Below are 17,957 nucleotides of genomic sequence, written 5' to 3'. Positions count from 1 at the left end.
CCGATCAATTTTTGGCGCCGTTGCCGGGGATTTGCATACGGTTTAGCAACCAAAGTTTAGGGTTAATTTTAGTTTGATTGTGAATACTGTGTTTTGTGAATATTTCTTGTGTGGTTTAACCATTTTCGTGTTGTAAGATTCTAGGGACTTGAAGCGCCGTGGGAACGCTAGCAAATTGTAAGTCTAGAGGACCCCAGGTAAGTCTCTTGACTTCTAGTTTCAACTTGTAGATACAGTACATGTGTTAATTTTAGAAGTAGTTAATTTAGTGTGAAGCCCTTGTAGAGGCTATTATCTTGTTTAATTTCGTGTACAAGCATCGGTCCTTGTCGTGGCCATTTATTTTCTGTCTTGATAATTGAGGAGAAAGGGAACATCGTATGTGGAGTATTGATGATGAATTGTGTTGTTGAATTTATGCTTTGTTGTTGATGTTTGGCCGTAGGTCACTCTCTCTACCCACACTTGACTCGCCTATTGATATAAATTCACTTGAAAGAACTCTCAGACGGAACCTTAGGGAACCCACTCTTACAAGGGATCTTGAAACTGAATTCAATACAATGGGGGATAACGTAGGAAATCCGGGGAATGAAAGGGCTGAAATTCCTAATGTAGAACCAATGACTCTTAGAGATCATTTCATTCCTACCACCTATGCTTCTCCTTCTTGCATAGTAATGCCAAACATCGATGCAGCTCAATATGAGATCAAATCAAGCACCATCCAAATGCTTCCATCATTTCATGGCTTTGATAATGAAGATCCATATAAGCATCTTGATGAGTTCCTTGAAATCTGTTCGACCATCCGGTTGAGAGGTTTTCCGAACAATGCACTTCATCTCCATCTTTTCCCATTCTCCCTAAAGGATAGGGCAAAATATTGGTTGAACTCCCTCGCTCCCAATTCCATTACTTCTTGGGCTCAATTGCAACAAGAATTCCTTAAGAAGTATTATCCGGTGAGTAAAACCAACCAAATGAGGCGTTCCATTCTAAGTTTTTCTCAAGTTGATGGAGAACAACTCCATGAGACTTGGGAAAGGCTACAAGATCTTCTTCAAAAATGTCCTCATCATTTGATCCCAAAATGGCAATTAGTGCAAGCTTTCTATGCCGGCTTGACCGAAACCCATAGATTCATGGTTGATTCTTCTTGTGGTAGGATGTTCATGTCCAAGAATGAGGATGAGGCATGGACCTTACTTGAGAATTTGAGTGAAAATTCACTTCAACACAATTCTCGTAGGGCTCCGACCTTAACCACTCCAAACAACACCAGCCCTTGTCAACCAAAATCAATAAGGGAGGAATCATCTCAAGTGGATGCCATCACTCATAAATTCTACCAATTGATGGCACCACATCTTCCTCCTTCATTATCTCAAAATTCGGCAAGTTCAGTTTGTGCTTCATGTACTAGTCCATTCCATCTCTCGGAAGATTGCCCAACACCGGAGCAATTTCCCAATCCCAACCAAGAGCAAGCTAATGCCATGTTCTCGCGGCCCGGGAACAATCCATATTCCAACACCTACAATCCAGGTTGGCGAGATCATCCGAATTTCTTGTGGCGGCAACAAGCCCCACAAAATTCCCAATTCCAAAACCAAGGGCGGCAAAATCAGCCCTCTTCTCAATATCAAGGTAGACCTTTCCAAGCCTTTTCAAGCTACCGTCCTCCTTACACTCCAAATGTCTCCAATCAACCTCCTGTGTGTCCAACTGACGAGATAGTAGCTGCAAACAAGCAAATGATGGAATCATTAAATAAGCAAATAATAGATGCCAACAAGCAACTCTTGACATCCTTGCAGCCTACTCTCCAAATGGTTCACTCTCATACTTAATCCATAGCTAATCTCGAAAATCAAGTGGGCTAAATAGCTAACTCGGTGAATCAATTGCTTCAAAAGGACAAGGGCAAGCTTCCCTCTCAACCTTTTGAGAATCCTAGAGGAATGCATGTGATTGACGAAACCCCTCCTCCGAGTGGGCCGACTCATGAACAAGTTTAAGCTATCACCACCCTTTGGAGTGGTAGAGTGGTTGACAACAAGGTCGATGGAGACAAAAGTGTGGAAGTTTCTCCTTTGAAAAATCCAAATCCAAGCTCTTCTAATCCAAATTCAAGCTCTTCTAATCCAAATTCTTATCCAAATACCATTCACGGAAATCCCACACATGTCACCCCAAATGTGGAAACTACTTATGAGCCAAAAGCTCCGTTTCCTCAACGTCTTCAAGAGTCAACACATTTTGGGAACAAGAATTGTAAAATTCAAGACATGTGGGAAGTTTTCAAGCAAGTGAAGATTAACTTGCCCCTCTTGGATGCTATCAAGCAAATCCCTCCCTATGCAAAATTTCGTAAAGATTTGTGCACTCAAAAGCGCACTTCTAAAAATCATTTGCCAAAAAAAGTGAGGTTGACTGAAAATGTTAGTGCTATCATTCAGCACAACACTCCTCCGAAGTATAAGGATCCGGGTGCCCCCACAATCTCTTGCGTCATTGGTGACAGCAAAATCGAGAGGGCCCTCCTTGACTTAGGAGCTAGTGTGAATTTAATTCCATATTCAGTCTACCTACAACTTGGTTTGGGAGATCTTAAGCCGACTTCCGTGGTTTTGCAACTTGCCGATAGATTGGTCAAGCATCCACGAGGTATTCTCGAGGACGTTATCATCAAAGTGGACAAATTCTACTTCCCGGTAGATTTTGTGGTTCTTGATATGGAACCGGTCCATGACCTAAAAAAGCACATTCCCGTGATCCTTGGTAGGCCATTTTTAGCCACGGCTAATGCATCAATTAATTGCCGAACCGGGGTGATGGACATTGCTTTTGGAAACATGCAAGTCAAACTCCACATCTTTCATGCAACTCAACATCCCTCCAATGAGGATGATTGTTTTCTTGTGGATGTCATTGATGAAATGGTCGAAGAATCTCTCCCCTTCATTCTAAGCAAAGATCCTCTTGAAACTTGCATGTCCCATTTTGACTTCTCAAACTTTGATGTTGATCAGGCCATTCAAGAAGTCAATTCCTTGCTTGATATTAATGCTATCATGGATGTACCTCCTTAGAAAATCCCAAAAGAACCACTTCCCCAACTTTCCACCACTCCTCTGGTCCCATCATTGTTATCTCCGCCATAACTTGAGCTTAAGCCGCTCCCGGCCCATCTCAAGTATGTGTTCCTTGGTCCAAAGCAAACCCTTCCGGTCATTATTGCCTCGGACCTTCAAAAAGACCAAGAGACCAACCTTTTAGCGGTGCTCCAAGAGCATAAAGAAGCTATTGGTTGGACAGTGGCAGATTTGAAAGGAATTGACCCCTCCATTTGTATGCACCGCATTCATATGGAGGATGACGCAAAGCCTACTAGAGAGGTCCAGCGCCGATTAAATCCAAATGTGAAGGAAGTGGTCATGAAAGAAGTGATCAAATTGCTAGATGCGGGAATCATCTACCCTATCTCTGATAGCAAGTGGGTGAGCCCCACACAAGTTGTCCCTAAGAAATCTGGTCTCACCGTTGTTGAAAATTCAGCGGGTGAGCTCGTGCCACAATGAACCACCACCGGGTGGCGTGTGTGCATTGACTACCAGAAACTCAATTCATCAACTAGGAAGGATCATTTCCCGCTCCCATTTATTGATCAAATCCTAGAAAGGTTAGCCGGCCAAAGCTTCTATTGTTTTCTTGATGGTTATTCCGGCTATAACCAAGTGGCAATCGCCCCCCAAGATCAAGAGAAAACAACATTCATATGTCCCTTTGGTACTTTTGCCTATCGACGCATGCCTTTTGGTCTATGCAATGCGCCGGCAACATTCCAAAGGTGCATAATGTCCATATTCTCCGATATGGTTGAAAAGTTCTTGGAAGTTTTCATGGACGATTTTTCCGTATTTGGCCCCTCCTTTGACTCGTGTCTGAAAAATTTATCTCTTGTGCTCCAAAGATGTAAAGAGACGAATCTAATTCTAAGTTGGGAGAAAAGCCACTTCATGGTCCAAGAAGGCATTGTTTTAGGACATGTCATTTCTGAGCGGGGAATCGAGGTAAACAAGGCAAAAGTTGAGTTAATCTCTAATCTTCCTCCTCCGAATTCCGTCCGTCAAATCCGTTCTTTTCTTGGCCATGCCGGATTCTATCGTCGCTTCATCAAAGATTTTAGCAAAATCTCACGGCCCTTGTGTAATCTCTTAGCCAAGGATGTTCCGTTTGAGATCATGTGTGATGCATCTGACTATGCATTAGGGGCGGTTTTGGGCCAACGTGTGGATAAACTTCCGCATGTCATTTATTATGCTAGCAAAACTCTCTGCGATGCCCAATTGAACTACACCACCACTGAAAAAGAATTGCTAGCTGTGGTGTACGCCTTGGATAAATTTCGCGCTTATCTTCTTGGCTCCAAGGTCATCGTCTTTTCGGATCATGCCGCTCTTAGGCATTTGTTAGCGAAAAAAGAGACAAAACCCTGTTTAATTCGATGGATCCTCTTACTTCAAGAGTTTGACATTGACATCCGGGATAAAAAAGGGACCGACAATGTCGTCGCCGATCATCTCTCTCGCTTACTTATTGAGAAATCTTCAGAATTCGCAGCCATCCGTGATTCCTTTCCGGATGAGCAACTTCTTCAAGTTTCACATTCTACTCTTCCATGGTTTGCGGATATTGTCAATTATCTTGCGGTTGGTAAAATTCCAGCCCATTGGTCCAAACAAGAGAGGGACCAGTTTTTCTCCCAAGTCAAGCATTTCTTTTGGGAAGATCCAGAACTATTCAAGTATTGCCCGGACCAAATCATCCGGCGATGCATTCCTGAAACCGAGGCCACAAGCATTCTAAATTTTTGCCATACTCTTGCTTGTGGAGGCCATTTTAGTGCTAAAAAGACCGCTAACAAAGTTCTTCAAAGCGGATTCTTTTGGCCTACCTTGTTTCGGGATGCATACAATTTTTGCAAATCGTGTGAACGATGTCAAAAACTTGGATCCATGTCCCGAAGAGACATGATGCCCCTTACCAACATTTTAATTGTTGAAATTTTTGATGTGTGGGGGATTGACTTCATGGGACCATTTCCATCTTCTTATGGCTATGAATACATCCTTGTAGCGGTGGATTATGTGTCTAAATGGGTTGAAGCCGAGGCTACCAAAACTGATGATCATAAAGTCGTGGTCCATTTCATTCAGTCTCACATCTTTAGTCGTTTTGGTACGCCCCGAGCAATCATTAGTGATGGTGGATCTCATTTCCGAAGTCGTTATCTAAAATCCGTCCTTGCTAAGTATTCCGTCATTCATAAGGTTACTACACCTTACCACCCTCAAACGAGTGGTCAAGTAGAGATTTCTAACCGGGAGATTAAGCACATTTTGGAAAAAACGGTTAGACCGGACCACAAAGATTGGTCATTAAGGCTAAACGATGCGCTTTGGGCTTACCGGACAGCTTATAAGACACCCATTGGCATGTCACCATATCGACTTGTCTTTGGCAAAGCATGTCATCTCCCGGTAGAATTAGAGCACCGTGCTTATTGGGCCATAAAAAGGTTCAATTTTGATCTCAAACAAGCCGGCTCTAATCGTGCGTTGCAATTAAATGAACTTGAGGAATTGCATAATGACGCGTATGAAAGCGCAAAAATTTACAAGGCAAAGACTAAAGCTTTTCATGATAAACACATCGTCAAGAAGTCTTTTGCCCCGGGACAAAAGGTCTGGCTTTTCAATTCCCGCTTGAAACTCTTTCCCGGTAAACTCCGGTCAAGATGGGATGGTCCACACATTGTCACTACCGTCTTTCCTCATGGAGCAATCGAACTTCATGATCCTGCAAGTGGATCACTCTTCAAGGTAAATGGCCAACGGCTTAAGCCTTGCATTGATGGCACAATCCTAACCCAAAAAGTTGAGGAAGTCCTCTTGACGGATCCAATTTATGAGGATTAGTGCCTGCTCTAGCTTTGTCTAGCTATCGACATTAAATTTAGCAACTCAAGGGAAGCAATTCTTTCAATTTCCAAGCTTCCTTCTCTTTGAAATTGCTCGTGCCTTGCAAATTTTCTGGGAAACGGTTTAGAAAAGCCAAAAATTTGATTTTTCTTAGACCTTCTCAACTCTAATTTTCATTCCCGGAAATCTCCATCGCTTTCTAGCAATTTCATTAGATTTTTCAAATGCGACTCATGTGCATATTTTCTCATTTTTACTGAAAAGTTTGAAAATTTTCTCAAAATTCTTCATGTATTTGAGATGATTAAAAAGTTGAAAAATTGCAAGGTTTCAAAACAAAACTTTCAAAATTTCCCATGCATTGGAATGGAATGAATTTGCAAATTCAAAATTTTCTCCAGAAATTTCATTCATGCATTGTGTGATGTTCTGAAAGTTGGCAATTTTTCCATGCATTAGAAATTGCAAAGTTTGAAAAGTAAAAAAAAAAAAAAAAAAAAAAAAAAAAAAAAAAAAAATTTCCCTATATTAAATTGGAATGATGTTGCCATGCAAAAGTTCAAAAATTTCTTCCATACATGGGAATGCCATGCAAAGCTTCAAAATTTCTCCATGCATGGGATTGGATTGAGGTTGCCGCATTTCAAAATTTCCAGGTTGAATCCATGCAAAATTTCAATCCATTTCATCCATGCAAAAGTCTTACAATTCAATCCATGCATAGGCAAAATGCATGCATTCCATACATTTCTATATTGCATGCCTTCTTTCATATCTGAGCCATTGTGGGTTGCATGCATTCCTTCCTCTTGCTTGCATGGTCTCACATTGCAACATTCATTTTCCATGTTGCCTTATGTTGAATAATGATGCCCACTGTCAACTAAGCTCTTCTCATAATGTTGCTCACACTGCATAATTCGAGTGCTCGCAGCTGCTCGAAGCTTCATCCAACTCTTCTCACCTCACAGCCGAGCTCTCTGTCCACACTTTGAGCACTCCAATTTCCAGTTTGAGTGCTCGAAAATCCCTCCCATCATTCGGTTGCTTCTGCCTCCAGTTTGAGCAATCACAACTACCCTTTGGAGTGCTCGCGGTCCATGCATTAAACCACCGAACCTACTGCTCTCAATTCGAGCACTCGCAATGCCATTTCGAGTGCTCGACATTGCTTACACCAAACACCCGAGACACTGCCTTCATTTCGAGTGCTCGCACGCTCATTTTCGAGCACTCGAAGTTAACCTCATCTCCTCTCATCACCCTAACATCAACCATCTCCCTCTCGGCCACACAAACCCACACCTCAACTTCCCATGCAAACCTCTCCTCTCGGCACCCCAACTACACCCACACCACCCCACCATTCCAAACCCACAACCACCCTCCACTCTCATCCACTTCCCCAAACCATCTTCTTCTTTCTCCCACCCCCAAGCTTACCACCCTCTCGGCACTTCCACAAACCCACCACCACCCTTCAATCACCCCCACCTAGCGAGCAACAACCCATGCACATCAACCTCAAACCATGCAAACCAATGCTTGCTCCCTCTCGGCTTCCTCTATCCCCCAACTTCACTCACCTCCTTCAACATCTATCATATCCGCTCTCCAACACCAACGCACCACCACACTCACTCTATCTCTCTCTTCAATATCACAAACCATACACCATCCCCACAATCCACTTCCTGCATGCATCAACCTCAAATCACCCTCAACCCCATCAACCATGCAAACCACAAACCCACCACCCCACAACCATGCAAACCACAAACCCACCACCCCACAACCATGCAACCAACTCCCATGCACAACCCCACCCCCAAGCTCACCACCCTCACCATGCCATGCACAACATCAACAACACCCCAACACCATTTACCACTCCACCCCCCTCTCTCTCCTACGCCACCCACTTCTAATTATCAACCCCATCATGCCAACCATGAACAACCATACAACCCTCATGCATCCACACATCATGCATGCCAACTCTCGGCTTCCCACTTCTCAAAACCAACCTCATCTTAAACCCACAACCCTGCATGCCCATGCATGAAAACCCACACAGCCAACCTCCACTAGTCGGCCACCTCAACACCTCTCCAACCTCACCTCTCTGCCAAATTTTCGAGCACTCCCCCTCCTCCACCATCAACCCAACCCAACCTGCTTACCCCCTCTCTTTTAAAAACCCCGAAGCCCCACCAATCTCACTCAACCTCAACTCCCCTCCTCGGCTGCCAACTCCCCCTCCTCCACCATCAACCCAACCTGCTGAAACACCCCAAAAGCCTTCCTCAAGCTTCACCAACTTCTCACACCCTCTCGGTCTCTCTCTCATCAGCCCACCACCTTCCCAAACCATCATTCCCTCAACCTTAAACCTTCCTCTCTCTCGCACCACCTCCAAAACCAAACCACCCTCAAACCTCACCACCCCATGCAAACCCAACTTCACCTCCTCCACCTTATTCCCCACTCTCCTCTAACCCAAGCACCATCACCCACCTCCTACCCATCCCCACCACTTATCCCACGCACAAAGGGCCTTTGGTTCTCCATTGTGGGGTAAGTTTCTTCCTTCTCTTTCTCTTTCTCTTTCTCTTTCACATTTTTGGTATCAATGGAGGATGGGCTTGCATGCAATGGAGATTTGTGATTGTTTGGGAGTAGTTATTATAATTGCAGGGCCAAAAATTTTTGGGTTTCATCATCCATCCCACTCATTTTCACCTTCTCCTTTTTGTGGTGCACGCCAGGTGTTCGCCGAAATTCCTCAACCAAGTCCACCTCTCTAAATGTCTCGTGCTGGTCATTCTCGCCCTCCTCGACCCTCTGTGGGTGCCCGTGCTGTCAATCGTGAGCGACCACGTGATCTTTGGGATCGAAAATAACTCAACTACGACCTTTCTTTTCCGCTCACCAGATGCCTTTGATATTCTACCCACAACTTCGTGGGCTGTAGCTGAATTGACTAACCGGCGTCTGCAGCACATTTGCGCGCCCCTTGCCAGGGTTGCCTACCCCCATGTCGTGCGCCTCTTCTATCAGAATCTCCAATGCCCTGAAGAGCCACCCATTTCTCTCACTACATCCATTGATGGCACCACCTATGCTTTCACTATGACTGACATCATTCAGGTTTCTGGTTGCCCCATTGAGTGCCCCGATGACATTGTCAATCGTGAGAATCTCCCTTTATATGAGGAGCCGGATACATTAACTGTGGAGCAGATTGCCGCTGCCATTTGCACTGTTAACGATCCTACTAGGCCCCAGTCTTTTATCCGCAAAACCAATCTTCCGGAACGCCTCTGGTTCATTGACACTGTTTTCAAGCACAATGTATACCCTTTGGTGCATAGCACCGAGCGTAGGGGCCTCCTTTTGCAAGCCTTATATGCCATGGACCAAGGCCAATGGTTCTCTATCCCAGAGCTCATTTGGACCACATTTATGAAGTTTTGGCATGACGCTCATAATGCACGGGTTCCGCGAGTTGAAAATCGGAAATTGCCTTTGCCGTTTTTCATCACTCGGCTCCTTCAGCACAAGGGTTTCGTTGTTCCTCCCCATGAACCAAAAGGTGAAAAGATTAAAATTTTTACCAAGCGCCGGTGGATCAATGTTCTTAGCCATTCTAGTACCCCTCAGCCTACTGCCCCCCTGTTCATCCAAGCTCCACCTCCTCCTCCTTCTGAGGATGCTTCCACCACAGCAGCCGCTGCAAGGGTAGAGCCTCCGGTCGACTCTCACCAGGACCAGGCTTTCATCCGGGCCAGCATTGCCGGTATTCATGAGCGACTAGATCGTTTTGAGACTTCTTTGTCCACGTACACTCGGACTCTATGTGAGACTTCTTCACGTGCTGAAGAAGATCGCCGTCTTGCTGCTGAAGACCGTCGTGTCGTAGCTGAGGAACGTCGTTTAGCTTCCGCTGAACGGCGTAAGACTCAATCTCTCTTCCATTCCATCCTCGCCCGTTTACCCTCTGGACCATAGCTTGTTGCGAGTGTTGGACCTTATCTTTTTGTTTCATATATAACTATTTCTCTTGTATCTTTTGTTTTCCTTTTGAACTGTAAGAATTTGCTATGTATAGGTTGCTCTAGTAGACATGATCCCTATACAGCTCTTTTTGTAATCATGTAAACTCTTTTTGAAATGCAAATTCTTTCTGTTCTGTTAACTTTCGGTACATTCTTTTTCTGTATTTATGCTTGTGCTATTAATGCTGTTTGTGGTTGTTTCTTTTTGTTCTTCATGATGCTCTCCAGGTTGCGCAGTCCAATTCAAGTTTGGGGTTTGTGTATCACCATGCCGTTTCCTCCCCCTGGGTATTGTTGTTCCTTTTTATACTTTTTGTCATTTTTTGTCTCTAACTTACATCCATGTCCCACATTGAGGACACTGTGTAGTTTAAGTTTGGGGGTGCATCAAAGCATTCTTGGCATAGTTTTGGTATCATATTTTTGTAAAGCAATGATAGTGTAACTTGGAACTTGTCGGAGACAAAGCATATGTTTAATACCTTGTGTATAGAAGCAATTGAGAAATTTTTGAAAATAAAGAAATTTGAATTTGAAGTGATCATGCAAATACAATGTAGTCTGTATAAATGCCTCAATTAGATTCTTGCTGGATTTACACTCTTATAAGCTTCACAATGCACAGATGCACATTGGAAACTTAACTGTGAGGCATGCAACTCGATTGACCTTGACCTTGGCCTAGTTAATCTGATTTGATGAACCTGATAGATGGATACCTTTGGCAAGGTTATAAAAAAAAAAAAAAAAAAAAAAAAAAAAAATAATAATAATAATAATAATAATAATAATAATAAAATAAAATTGAAAAGATGGCCAGTTGACGTTCGTAGCCTTTCCAACTCGAGCTATTAAGCCCTAGGAGTGTCTCTACACTTAGCACCCTAAAGCCATCTGGTTTGGGAGTTCTTGGCCTAACGCTTGCTACAAGGGTTGGTTAGAAAGCTTAAGGGACTTAAACATTGCACGGTCATTCAAAAAAAAAAATAATAAATAAATAAAAAAATAAACTAGTAATAAACATGGTTCGTTGGAGTTCGTAGCCTTTCCAACTTGAGCTATTAAGCCCTATGGAGTGTCTCTACACTTAGCACCCTAAAGCCATCTGGTTTGGGAGTTGTTGGCCTAACGCTTGCTACATAAGTTGGTTAGAAAGCTTAAGGGACTTCAGCATTGCACAACCATTCTATGTTTCGCTTATGAGTTGCAATAAATTGTCAACAAGCAACAAAAATTGTCTTGTAAATAAAATCATGCCTTAGGGACTTCATTGAAAGGGGAATTCAATGATTTGAAAACTTGTGCTTTGGAATTGGAAAAGAAAGTAAAAGCCGCATGTTGAGAATCCAATTCACTTTCACTGGAGTTTGAGTTATTTCCATTTAAGAGATGACAATTGAATTATTTATATGGACTATGATGTTGATGCATGCATGTTGAAATGGTTTTTCCCAATTTTTGTATCAATGCTTTATATATGCAAGGTAGTCTTCCCAATGATCCCGTCTCCAGCTCTTTATCTGTTTCAAGTTGTATTTGAGCTATGTTTATGTTTTTTTTTTTTGCCATGGTGAATATTTTTATAATAGCATTCCCGTGTTTTCATTCCATTAAGCTTTGCATTTTGGTTTTGCTAAGGGACTAGCAAATGTAAGTTTGGGGGTGTGATAAGCGCTGAATACTGTATATTTAGGCGCCCTAAATTACATTAACAAAGTCCATTAATTGATTATTTTATGTAGATTAACTCCATTTGCATGTTTTTGTGCATTTTCAGGTTAAAGTGCAAAAAGGAAGCAAAAATGATGCCTTGTGGAATTATGAACAAAAAGGGTGCCAATTCTGAATTTCTGGCAGCGGTAGAACCTGACTTTTGTCGCCATTTTCGACCTAGCAAACTCAAAGAACTAGACTTCCATCATAACATAAAAGATTTAGAGCTCTGAATCAGCTTTCCAAATCTTCAAGCGGTTCGTCATTCGGAGTTCGGAACAGAGAGCTATGATCTTCTTAACAGAGGTGCGTAGAACTGCCTGGCAGCACTGAAGTACTGCCTTTCTCCCCATTTTCGACCAACCACACTTGAGAATTGGGTCTTCATCAAAACATGCAGTTTTTGAAGCACTGAATCAGCTCTCCAAATCTTCAAAGAGATCATCATTCGGAGTTCGGGGCACAAAGTTATAGCAGTTTTACCAAAGTAGGTCAGTGCTGAGCAAGAAGAGCATGTTGCATATTACACTAAGTTAGAGTGCTCGAGACCACTCTTCGAGTGCTCGAAAATCAGCCAGATTGCAGCTCGGAAATGAACCCCTCTTCAGCCCACTTGTGCATTGGTTTCCACATTTCCACCCTCCTTCTTTATGGAGTGGTTGGGAATGTCTTTGGAGGAGAGAGAGAGCTTAGTTGATAGATATAAGGCAACTAAGGGCCACATGCATCCTATCCTACATTTTCTACAAGATTAGAGGAGAGAGAAGGGAGCAAAGGAAGTGTGTTCTTCAAGCTCCAAGAAGGTTGCACGAAAATGGCCATGAAGATGGAGCTTCTTCCTTCTTCTAGCTTAGCAATGGGTAACTAACTCTTTCTCTAGGGAGGTGATGAAGTCCCTCTCTTGTAAGCATGTCCTGGGATAGTCTATTTTGGGGATTTGCCATGTATATTTTATGGTCTTTTCATAACCAAGAGCACCTCATTTGTTGTAATGAATGTTGATACATGTATGGATGATTTCTTTAAGTTGATTATCTTGCTTTAGATGATGTCTTAGAGTAATCATATTGCTTGAGTTTTTCATGGTGAGAGTGGAAGCAAGGTTATGAAATGGTTTCATGGCATGTTGATAGGTGACTTTGATAGACCATTGCTTAGGAAATCCTTTGATGGTGTATGCTTAATCTCTAACTCCATGTGCTTTATCATTTTGTCAAGAACTTGATAGTCTCTCATTTAAGTAAATGTGTATAAGCTACACCTTAGTTAGGTAGTCTAAGCATGTTTATCTTTTGATGGATTATATTTTTTTGAGACCTAATGTACCTCTTGATTACTTATATGGCAACCATGTGTTGCTATGTAAGTCTTGACCATCATACGTTGTTTTTCCCCCAATTTAGGTCTAATCTAGCATATGTATAGGGATGGAGGCGGATTCACTTCCCTAGTCTCCTCTTCTCTATTGTTCTATTTCATCCTAAATTCCTTGCAAATTAGTGTTTTATGCACTTTGAATTCCTAATTTAAGTGACAACAAACAAAACCTTTATGAACACCCCCTCATTATTCTAGAAAGATTCTAGACACTAAGGTTGCCGTAAAACTAGCGCAGTCCCAATGGTTCGACTTACCCGACCAATAGCCCTATTTTACAATGATTCGTGCTATTGCGAAGGTTGATGTATGATTGAGCAACCGATCAAGTGCTTGCCAAATAGGTAAACATATCAAGTCCTCCTTCAAAAGGAAAAAGGATATAACCTCTTTAAAACCACTTGAATTGATCCACATAGATCTCTTTGGACCGGAGAAAATTGCTAGTCTTGGTGGTAAACTCTATGTCTTTGTGATCGTAGATGACTACTCTAGATTCACTTGGGTATTCTTTCTTGCACGCAAAAATGAGGCTCATTCAATTCTTTCTAAATTTTGCAAAAGGGTTAAAAATGAAAAGGAATGTAAAATTAAAACCATTAGAAGTGATAGGGGTAGAGAGTTTGACAATCAAGACGTTGAAAGATTTTACGATGAAAACGGCTACAATCATAATCTTTCGGCACCTAGAACTCCCCAACAAAACGGTGTGGTTGAAAGGAAAAATAGATCTCTTCAAGAAATGGCTAGAACCATACTAAATGAACACAAATCTCCTAGATCCTTGTGGGCCGAAGCCGTAAATACTTCATACTATGTTATAAATAGAGTTGTTATTAGAAAGATTCTTAACAAAACACCCTATGAGTTATGGAACAAAAGAAAACCTAATATAGGCTATTTCAAAGTTTTTGGTGTAAATGCTTTGTCCTCAATGACAAGGATAATCTAGGAAAGTTTGATGCCAAATCCGATGAAGGAATTTTTCTTAGATATTCCTCTAGAAGTAAAGTATATATAGTTTATAACAAGAGGACCCTAGTTGTGGTTGAATCGATACATGTTGTGTTTGATGAATCCTCAACCCCTCCCACAAAAAATGTGATGGATAATGATGAAGAAGTTGAACCTGAAAAGGGTACCAATGAACTTGATGCAAATAGGTCCCCTATAGAGCTTGAGAAGAGTATCAATGATCTCAACTTAAATGAGTCACCTATTGATATCTATCAAAGTTCCAATTCAAGTAATGATACCTCTCTAAATAGAGCTACTCCAAATGAATGGAAGTTAGTTCATAATCATCCCATTGACCAAGTTATTGGTGATCCATCCAAAGGTGTTAGCACAAGGTCACAATTAAGAAATGTATGCAATTTTGTGGCATTTGTTTCTCAATTCGAACCCAAAAATATACATGAGGTTGAAAATGATGAATCTTGGCTTTTAGCAATGCAAGAAGAACTCATTCAATTCAAAAGAAATAAGGTTTGGAATCTTGTCCCTAGACCTCAAAATAGAACAATTATTGGCACAAAATGGGTTTTTAGGAACAAAAAGGATGAGTCGGGAACCATTGTTAGGAACAAGGCTAGACTTGTTGCAAAAGGCTATAATCAAGAAGAAGGCATAGACTATGAAGAAACCTTTGCTTCCGTTGCTAGACTAGAAGCTATACGAATGCTACTTGCTTTTGCATCCCACAAAAATTTCAAATTATTTCAAATGGATTTAAAAAGTGCCTTCTTAAATGGTGTTATAGAAGAAGAAGTTTATGTTGATCAACCACCGGGCTTTGAAAGCTATGATTATCCAAACCATGTTTATAAATTGACCAAAGCTTTATATGGTTTAAAACAAGCTCCTAGAGCTTGGTATGAAAGACTTAGTGGATTTCTACTTTCAAATGGGTTTGGTAAAGGTAAAATTGATAATACTCTTTTTTACCAAAATCATTGATGGAAACTTGTTGATCATTCAAATCTATGTTGACAACATTATTTTTAGATCAACAAATGACCTTCTAAGTAAAGAGTTTGCCACCTCAATGCAAAACGGTTTGAAATAAGCATGATGGGTGAACTCAACTTCTTCTTAGGGCTACAAATCAAACAAACTCTTGATGGAATTTTCATTTCCCAGTCAAAGTATACCAAAGATTTGCTACAGAAATTTGGCTCGGAAGACGCTAAACATGCTAAAACTCCCATGAGTCCTACCTTAAAACTTGATAAGGATGAGAAAGGCAAGGAAGTTGATATTAAGAAATATAGAGGAATGATTGGAAGTCTTCTATATTTAACGGCTAGTAGGCCGGACATTATGTTTAGTGTGTGTTTATATACTAGGTTTCAATCTTGCCCCAAGGAATCTCACTTGAATGCTGTCAAACGTATCTTTAAATACTTGAATGGCACTATCAACCTAGGTTTGTGGTATCCTAGGCACACATCCTTTAAACTCGTAGGATTTACAGATGCTGATTTTGCTGCTTGTAAAGTTGGCAGAAAAAGTACAAGCGGTGTGTCACTTTATAGGTCAATCTCTTGTATCTTGGTCTTGCAAGAAACAAAACTCAGTTGCATTATCAACCGCTGAAGCTGAATATGTTGCTGCTGGCAGTTGTTGTACACAAATTCTCTGCATCAAACAACAACTGGAAGACTTTGGATTATTTTTTGACAAAATCCCAATCAAATGTGATAATACCAGCGCTATTTGCATATCAAAGAATCCCATTCAGCACTCTAAAACAAAGCATATTGAGATTAGATATCATTTCCTACGTGATCATGTTTCAAAAGGTGACATTGAATTGATGTTCATTAACACCGAGAATCAATTAGCGGACATTCTCACGAAGCCACTTCAAGAAGACAGATTTTGTACACTTCGTCAAGAAATTGGAATGGCTATAGAAAGTGAAATTCATAATAGCTGCTAATCCTCAGAATCAACACTTAAAATTTTGCTCTCAGGATCATCATTTTGGTAGACCGAAATCATGCTTCGGTCGACCGAAATAAGAATGAAGTTTCCTCTCACTAGCCATTTTGGTCGACCAATGAAGCCATTTCGGTTGACCGAACCTTCGGGCCCCATCACATATGGTCCATCTTTGAATGTTAAAGGCCCGCGAATCTCATTCTTACCTTCAAACCTCAAAACCCTATCTTTCTCGCTCCCTGAGGTGCCTCTCATCGTGCAAAACTTCCGCAATTTTCCTCCTTCATCCTCTCATGTGAATCTCTCACTATCTCTCAAGGTAAGATACACTTTGAACTCTCTCATCTTTTCGTCATATTCTCTCCTGAGTTTAATCATTTCTGATTATCATCTATTTAAAGGACTCATCTACTGAGATTATTAAAACTCATTTGCTTCATTCTAAGTTAGAAGTGTTTTCCTTCAGTCAATATCATCTTGTTGCATCATTGTAAGATAGATTGTGTTACTTTCAGTTCTGTTATCACCTCACATTCACTCAAATCTATTAACAGAAATTAATGGCACCTAGAATTTTTTTTTTTCTAAATCTGATAAAGAGAAAAGATCTAAGTTCACACATGACACTGAAGCTGAAGGGTCTAACCCCTTAAATCCTGTTCCTTCCAACCCTTACCCTGCCCCAGCTATGCGTCTATTCTGTGAGCCTGAGTTCAAAGAAATCTACGAAACCAAGTTTCTCCACAAAATAGTTGAAAAAGGAAATTTTTTTGAGAAACATGACACTGAGGAACTCATCACACATACCTTTTCTCTCTTTGAAGCCATAGGGTTAGGTGAATTCGTGTCTATCAAAGTTCCTATCTACCCCAAATTGGTTAGGCTATTTTATACTCATCTTCAGAGGATCGTAGGAGAGAACACCTTCCTTTCAGTCGTTGTAGGTACCAAAATCACACTCCCTCTGTCAGCCATTCGTCGTATTCTAAACCTTCCTCATGGAGATATCACCTACTACACTACCTATGACTGGTATGACGGGGAAGGGTTTGACCCTTACCAAGCCGTTCAACAAATGAGCCAATTTCCTACCTACAATATAGATAAAATCTATGCAAGTCAATTGATGGTACAAGCCCGTCTCATTTATCATGTCATCATCCATTGCATCTTTCCTAAATCTAGTGGCCGCTCCGATGTCTCATTTATGGAGGCATTTCTTATTTGGTGTGTTCTGAATGGCAAGAAATTCGATCTCTCTTTTCTCATCTTTCATCATATGATCGATTGTGCCAAGAAAGAAAAAACTCACCTCTTCTATGCAATGTCGCTTACCCTAATCTTCCGAGCATTAAAAGTGTGAATAGAAGGTGAGGACAAAAAGGAGCTCATTAACCTCTACAGAATCGACCGAGAATTGCTAAGTCGAATGGGTCTTAAAAAATCCACACACGATATTTGGTATGATCCCAAACATGGAGATCCAGTGTATGAGGGCATGATATTGATATGGCTGAACCTCAGACAGAAGAGGTTGCAGGAGATAGAAATAAAGAAAAGGAAGTAGAACAAGCTGAGGTTAAAGAGGAAGAAGAGGAAGAACAAGAATCTATGCATATCCCTCCCTCCGACGAACGGTCCATCTGTGAGCTTCTACTTGAGAATCTTGCTCTCTCTAAAGAACAAATTACCCTTGGCAAAGAGAACAAGGAACACATTCTCGACCTGCGCCTTCAACTAGAGGAAGTAGCAAATGAAGTCGATCTCGTGAAGAAAAACCTTGCCGATCTCCATGTCACGGGACTTCCTCACTTTTGATGATCTCATTCCCCGCCCCCCCCCCCCCCTCCCCCTTATCTTTTTGACGAATACCAAA

This window comes from Cornus florida, unplaced genomic scaffold (genome assembly GCF_030987335.1).
Source record: "Cornus florida cultivar Cherokee Brave unplaced genomic scaffold, ASM3098733v1 CherokeeBrave_3.0.0_Hap2_Chr10, whole genome shotgun sequence".
Lineage (NCBI taxonomy): Eukaryota > Viridiplantae > Streptophyta > Magnoliopsida > Cornales > Cornaceae > Cornus > Cornus florida.
Note: the sequence above shows the minus strand (reverse complement) of the source record.